The 6000-nt window shown below is 38.3% G+C and overlaps 1 protein-coding gene across 11 annotated transcripts in view; it reads right to left on the bottom strand.

The window, feature by feature from the left end:
• Window positions 1-1593: 1593 nt before the first annotated feature.
• The window catches only part of LOC106871426 (uncharacterized), a 375948-nt gene continuing 371541 nt past the window's right edge, over window positions 1594-6000 (bottom strand). For all 11 annotated transcript variants that reach the window (XM_089354713.1, XM_089354711.1, XM_089354709.1 and 8 more), the window contains one exon: window positions 1594-2976. The gene's annotated coding sequence lies outside the window, so the exon portion shown is untranslated. The remainder of the gene's footprint in view (window positions 2977-6000) is intronic.

The raw sequence follows: 6000 nt of genomic DNA, 5'->3' as shown, positions 1-6000 counted from the left end.
TCCAAGGACTCGTGGGGTCAGTTACGCATAAGTGACCAAGACCACAACATCCCCACCTGAACAGGATGCTGGTCTGTTGCTGGGTGACCATTTATAGCTGAGTGGAATGAAGGGTTTCGCATGAGTACAATACACCATTCCTTCTGGTCAGGGAATAGAAACCATGACCATGTAATCTTGAGTGCAACACTCTTACCACTGGGCTACGTGCTTTCACTTTAGATTCTAACAGTTTCCACAGAAGAAATACCATGCACAATTTATGTATCAAATAATACATTAGTGCACAGTTTTGCATTAACACATGCATTATGAAATATCACATAATTAGTATTAGAATGACTTTGGGGACGATGTGTGATACATTGACCGTTAGGATGTTGGACATTTCATCCAGAAAGTAGTTCGGTTTATGGCATTGTCTACCAAAGTCATGCTTCTTTAATATGTCACATTCCATCTAATTTTCTCACTCGATGTTTTGTTATAAAAAAGAATGTCACCATTGACTGATGATCATTAGAAAGTTTATCCAAGTGTCCAGATGGCCTGAAATTTGGAGGGAGGGGGACAAGTCATTTGCATAGACCCCAGTGTTTCACTGGTACTTACTGTATCTTAACATGTATAAGGAACCCTTTTTTTTTTTTATCAAAAATTAGGCTAAAAAAATATGGGAGTTTCTTATACATGGATAGTATTATAATCCCTTACAAAACTTTTTTTTTTCCAGATTTTAAGCCCAAAACATTAGGGGGTTCCATATACACAAGGGTTCTTTATACGTGTTAAAATATGGTATTTCATTGACCCCGAATGGATGAAAGGCAAATACAACCTCAATGAAATTTGAACTCAGAATGTAGTGACAGACAAAATATCGCTAAGTATTTCATATGGCATGCTAATGATTCGGTGAGTTTGTTGCCTTCTTCACTAATGAAATATTAACGAACATAAAAAAATAATAAGTATACTAATGATAGTGATAAATGTTATGATATTTATTGTAATATTTATGATGGTCGTGGTGGTGGTGGTGGTTAGTTGTAATGTTGGTATGCTATTGCAAAGTCTGTAATCTATCCTGCTATAGTAATTGTGAACATGTGTGGTAAGAAGCTTGCTTCCCAATCTCGTGGTTTTGGGTTCGGTCCCACTGCATGGCACCTTGGCCAAGTCTCTTCTACTATAACCTCAGGCCAACCAAAACCTTAAGAGTCAATTTGATAGACAGAAACTGAAAGAAGCCTATCGTGTGTGTGTGTGTGTGCACACACACATAGGTGTATATATATATATGTATATGTATACACATATGTATATGTAAATAAACACATGTATGTATATATATATATATATATACACACACGTGTGTATATATATATATATGTATACACATATGTATATACATGTGTATATATATATATATATATGTGTGTGTGTGTGTGTGTGCGTCTGTATATATATATATATATATATATATATATATATATATATGTATCTGTTTGTGCCTATGATTGTCACCCCACCATTGCATGACAACTGGTTTTGGTGTGTTTACATCCCTATCACTTAGCAGTTTGGCAAAAGAGACTGACAGAATAAGTACCAGGATGGGAAAAAAAAGGGGGACAGGGAAGTACTGGGGTTGATTCATTCAACCAAAAATTCTTCAAGGAGGTGCCCCAGCATGGCCGCAGTCTAATGCCCTAAACAAGTAAAAGAACACAATACACCGTTACCAAATACACACACACACACACACACACACACAAGAGAAAAAAAAAATGCAGAAAACCAAAAAAAAAAAAGAAGTGATGCTCTCTTACCAAATTTTATTTATTTATTTTGCAGAAGTGACTATAAAAGGATTAGAACTTACAACACCTTCCACCAAAAGATGCTCTCTATGAAGCTTGCTGCACAGATTTATAGAGTAAGGACAGGGCTCTGAAGCAGCACCCGCAGCAGCAGCAGCAGTAGTAGCAATAGTAACAGCAGCAATAATATTAGTAGCATGCCACACTGGCACAGCAGAAGGCCACAGTTGTGTATGGGATAAGACCGATCAGCCAGTATATTACTGGTACGTATTGTTCTCAATCTCAGAGAAAAAGGATAACCAATGTTGGCCCTAAGTAAAATTTGAACTCAAACTTTAGGGGTTTGAAAATTTAAAATACAGCAATTACATTTATAGCCTGGCACTCTACCACAACTTTTCTGGCAACAGTATTTAACAGCTATGATGTAACCCCTGGGCATTACTACATTGAGCCCTTGAGCACTTAGGGTCAGCAGCCTGGTTTGCAAGGTGTATAAGAGACCAAAATCACAATGTTACCCCCTGAATAGGATACTGCTCCATTGAAGACTCTGAAGAACACAATGCACCGCTTGGTCCAGTAATTGAAACCACAATCTTGCAATTGTGAGTGCAACACCCCTAACCACAAGGCCATGTGCTTTCACCCTATCAGTTATATTGGAGATATAATTATATCGTGCATCCGCAGTAAAGTTATTAATAGTAGTGGTGGTGGTAACAGTGGTACCTAGCTTTAGTTTTTGAAGCAGATACAATAGCATTCTAGAATTTAGTAAGCATAATTACAAAGAAAGAAAAAGGCATAATGGGGTAAGTAAAAAAAAAAAGGAGTGTGTGTGTGTGTGCGTCAGTTGATGTAAGTGGATTGTGAGCAAGAGCTGGTAAAGCATGTTATTTTAGTAAATTAGTGAAGTAAGATGTTAGCAGGGGAGAAAGTCTACTAAAGACAGGGAAGCGAAAAATATAGGGAATAAACACAAAGTAATGGGTAGTAAAGATGGCTTCCAAATATATGTGTGTGTGTGTGTGAAGAGTATATAGAGAGACAAATTAATATCGTATCTAATACACCACAGATAACTGGTGAGCCAATACTTTTGCAGAAGAAGAACTGGTGGAAACTGTGACCAACAAAGCAGCTTCACCTGGAAAAAATAATAAAAAATTTACATGTTAGACAGAATCAACAGAATACAGACTGAGGTGTGTATATATATATATATATTTATTTATTTATACACCAGAGTAAGCACATGCATATGAAACAAGGTGGAAAAAAGAGTACTCAAATACCAGAGGTAGAGTAATATGCTTTATTAAAAAGCAGCAAAAATATCAGAAAAACTGTTACTCAGAGTTTTACGTTCCTGTTCGTTAGACAGTTTGTTTAGAATTCTAAACAAAACTGTCCAACGAATGGGAACATGGAACTTTGAGTAACAGTTTTTCTGATAATTTTGCTGCTTTTTAATACAGTTATCATCATTGTTTAACGTCTGCTTTCCATGGAAAAATAAACACTAAATGATGATGATGATGAGACATGTTTTTGCAGAATATTGGAAAGGAATGACATTGCTTGTTTGACAGTGACAACCATTTTACAAGTATCATGTGATATCAACACAAGGTGGTACAAACACACATACATACATATCTATATGAATACAGGATGGGCTTCAATCAATTTCCACCTACTAAATCTACTCACAAAGCTTCAGTGAGCTCAGGGCTATAGTAAGGCACCACCATGTGGGACTGAACCCAGAATCATGTGGTTGGGAAGTAAACTTCTTACCACACAGCTGTGTGTGCGTGTGGTAATAGTCGTAAATTACTCATTGTCTAACAATTAGTTAGGTTTCTTTCAGTTTCCATCAACCAAATCCACAAATGAATGTTTTGGTAACAGGAAGCCTGTTATATGTACACACACACACACACGCACACACATATATATATATATATATAAATTAAACTGGCTCTTGTAGGATTTGAACTCAGAATCTGGAGAATCAAAACTGAATACAATGAAGCATCTAGTTTTGCCAATTTACTATTTCTGTCATTCCTTTGCAGTTAGAAAATCAATCAATCAATCAATCAATCAGTCAATAGAAAAATAAATAAATGAAATCAGGAAAGTTTTAAAATAATTACCAAAATTACATTTATGTAATTGCAAGCCATAATCACCATTGTGTCCTTATGCCAAATTTGGATGAAAACAAGAAAAAAAGAACAAACAAAAAAAAAACCCTAACAAAACAAATGTTTATCACGACAGCTTTGTAGGGACTTTCCTAACATCATACGAACAATGCTAGACACAAATGAGTTGGTTGGGGATTGGGTGGAGAACAGAGAGAAAATTGCTTTGACAGATTAACTAAGATAACATTGTATTATGTGCTGTGCACCTGGTGTTTAAATGAAGAGCAATCAGTGCATATTGGAACGAGTAAGTTAATGTAAATCTAGCAGAGTTCATAGGAAGAAATCAGTCAGTTGGTTTGCCATGAGGTTTGTCAATTCAAGAAGAGACTAGAAGAGGGAAAAAGGTTTTGTTTTCCTTGAGCTATAATGACATAGCTGTGTGGGTGAGATGAGAAGCCTGCTGTGCAACCATGTGGTTTCAAGTTCAGTACCACAGCATGGCACATCTTCTATTCTACTATTCTTCATTCACAACAGACTCATCATCATCATTTAACGTCTGCTTTCCATGCTGGCATGGGTTGGACAGTTTGACTGAAGACTGGCGAGCCAGGAGGCTACAACGAGGCTCCAGTCTGTCCTGGCAAGGTTTCTACAGCTGGATGCCCTTTCTAATGCCAACCACTCTGAGAGTGCAGTAGGTGCCTTTTATGTGCCACCGGCATGGGGTCCAGTCAGGCGGCACTGGGAACAACCACGCTCAAATGGTGCATTTTACGTGCCACCGGCATGGGGACCAGTCAAGTGGTATCGGCCATGCTGGAATGATGCTTTTTACGTGCCACTGGTATGGGTGCCAGTTAGGTGGCACTGGCGTCAGCCACAACAATGATTTCACTTGACTCGACAGGTCTTCTCAAGCACAGCATAATGCCTGACAATTGAAGGATACTTTTAAACAGGCCAGTTTAAAAGTCATGACTCGAAATTTCTTCCAAGGCCGTGTGATTAACAGGAAAAAAAAAAAGATTCGACTTTTATCGCATATGTGAACTAAAGAGTTAAAAAAAAAAATTGTTGAAAATGTGCCAATTTTGAAAAATGTACTGGGGGAGAGTGGTTGCTTCTCTTGCCCCCCCCCTATTAGCTATACCATTGGTATGAAGACAATATACAGTAGGATAGGATGCCAAGCTGGCAGAATTGTCAGCATGCTGAGCGAAATGCTTAGAGGTATTTCGCTCTGTGTTCAAATTCCACCAAGGTCAACTTTGCCTTTCATCCTTTCAGGGTCGATTAAGTAAGAACCAGTTATGCACTGGGGTCGATGTAATCGACTTAAATCCCTTTGTCTGTCCTTGTTTGTCCCCTCTATGTTTAGCCCCTTGTGGGCAATAAAGAAATAAATATACAGTAGAGTGTATGTATATCACGTCACTGGCCCTCGTGCCGGTGGCACGTAAAAGCACCCACTACACTCTCGGAGTGGTTGGCGTTAGGAAGGACATCCAGCTGTAGAAACTTTGCCAAATCAGATTGGAGCCTGGTGCAGCCATCTGGTTCGCCAGTCCTCAGTCAAATTGTCCAACCCATGCTAGCATGGAAAGTGGACGTTAAACGATGAGGATATGAATATTCTTTTCTACTCTAGGTACAAGGCCCGAAATTTTTAGGGAGTGGGATCCAGTCGTTTAGAATGATCCTGGTATGCAACTGGTACTTAATCTATCGACCCCGAAAGGATAAAAAGTAAAATCGACCTCGGTGGAATTTGAACTCGGGAATATTATCTGTCATAGAATTCTGTTCATTATTTGAATATTGAAATATGGGGTAATCCACTAAAGGTACATGTGTCTGTGGAGTGCTCAGCCACTTACACGTTAATTTCACAAGCAGACCGTTCTGTTGATCAGAAAAAGTGGAACCCTCATCGCCATAGCCAACAGAGCGACAGGTAATTGGCTTAACTAAATGGCTTAACTCACCTCCCATATAGAATAGCCATTGTA

The sequence above is a fragment of the Octopus bimaculoides genome, chromosome 7 (assembly GCF_046866305.1).
Source record: "Octopus bimaculoides isolate indiv1 chromosome 7, ASM4686630v1, whole genome shotgun sequence".
Lineage (NCBI taxonomy): Eukaryota > Metazoa > Mollusca > Cephalopoda > Octopoda > Octopodidae > Octopus > Octopus bimaculoides.
This window is presented reverse-complemented; position numbering and strand designations above follow the sequence as displayed.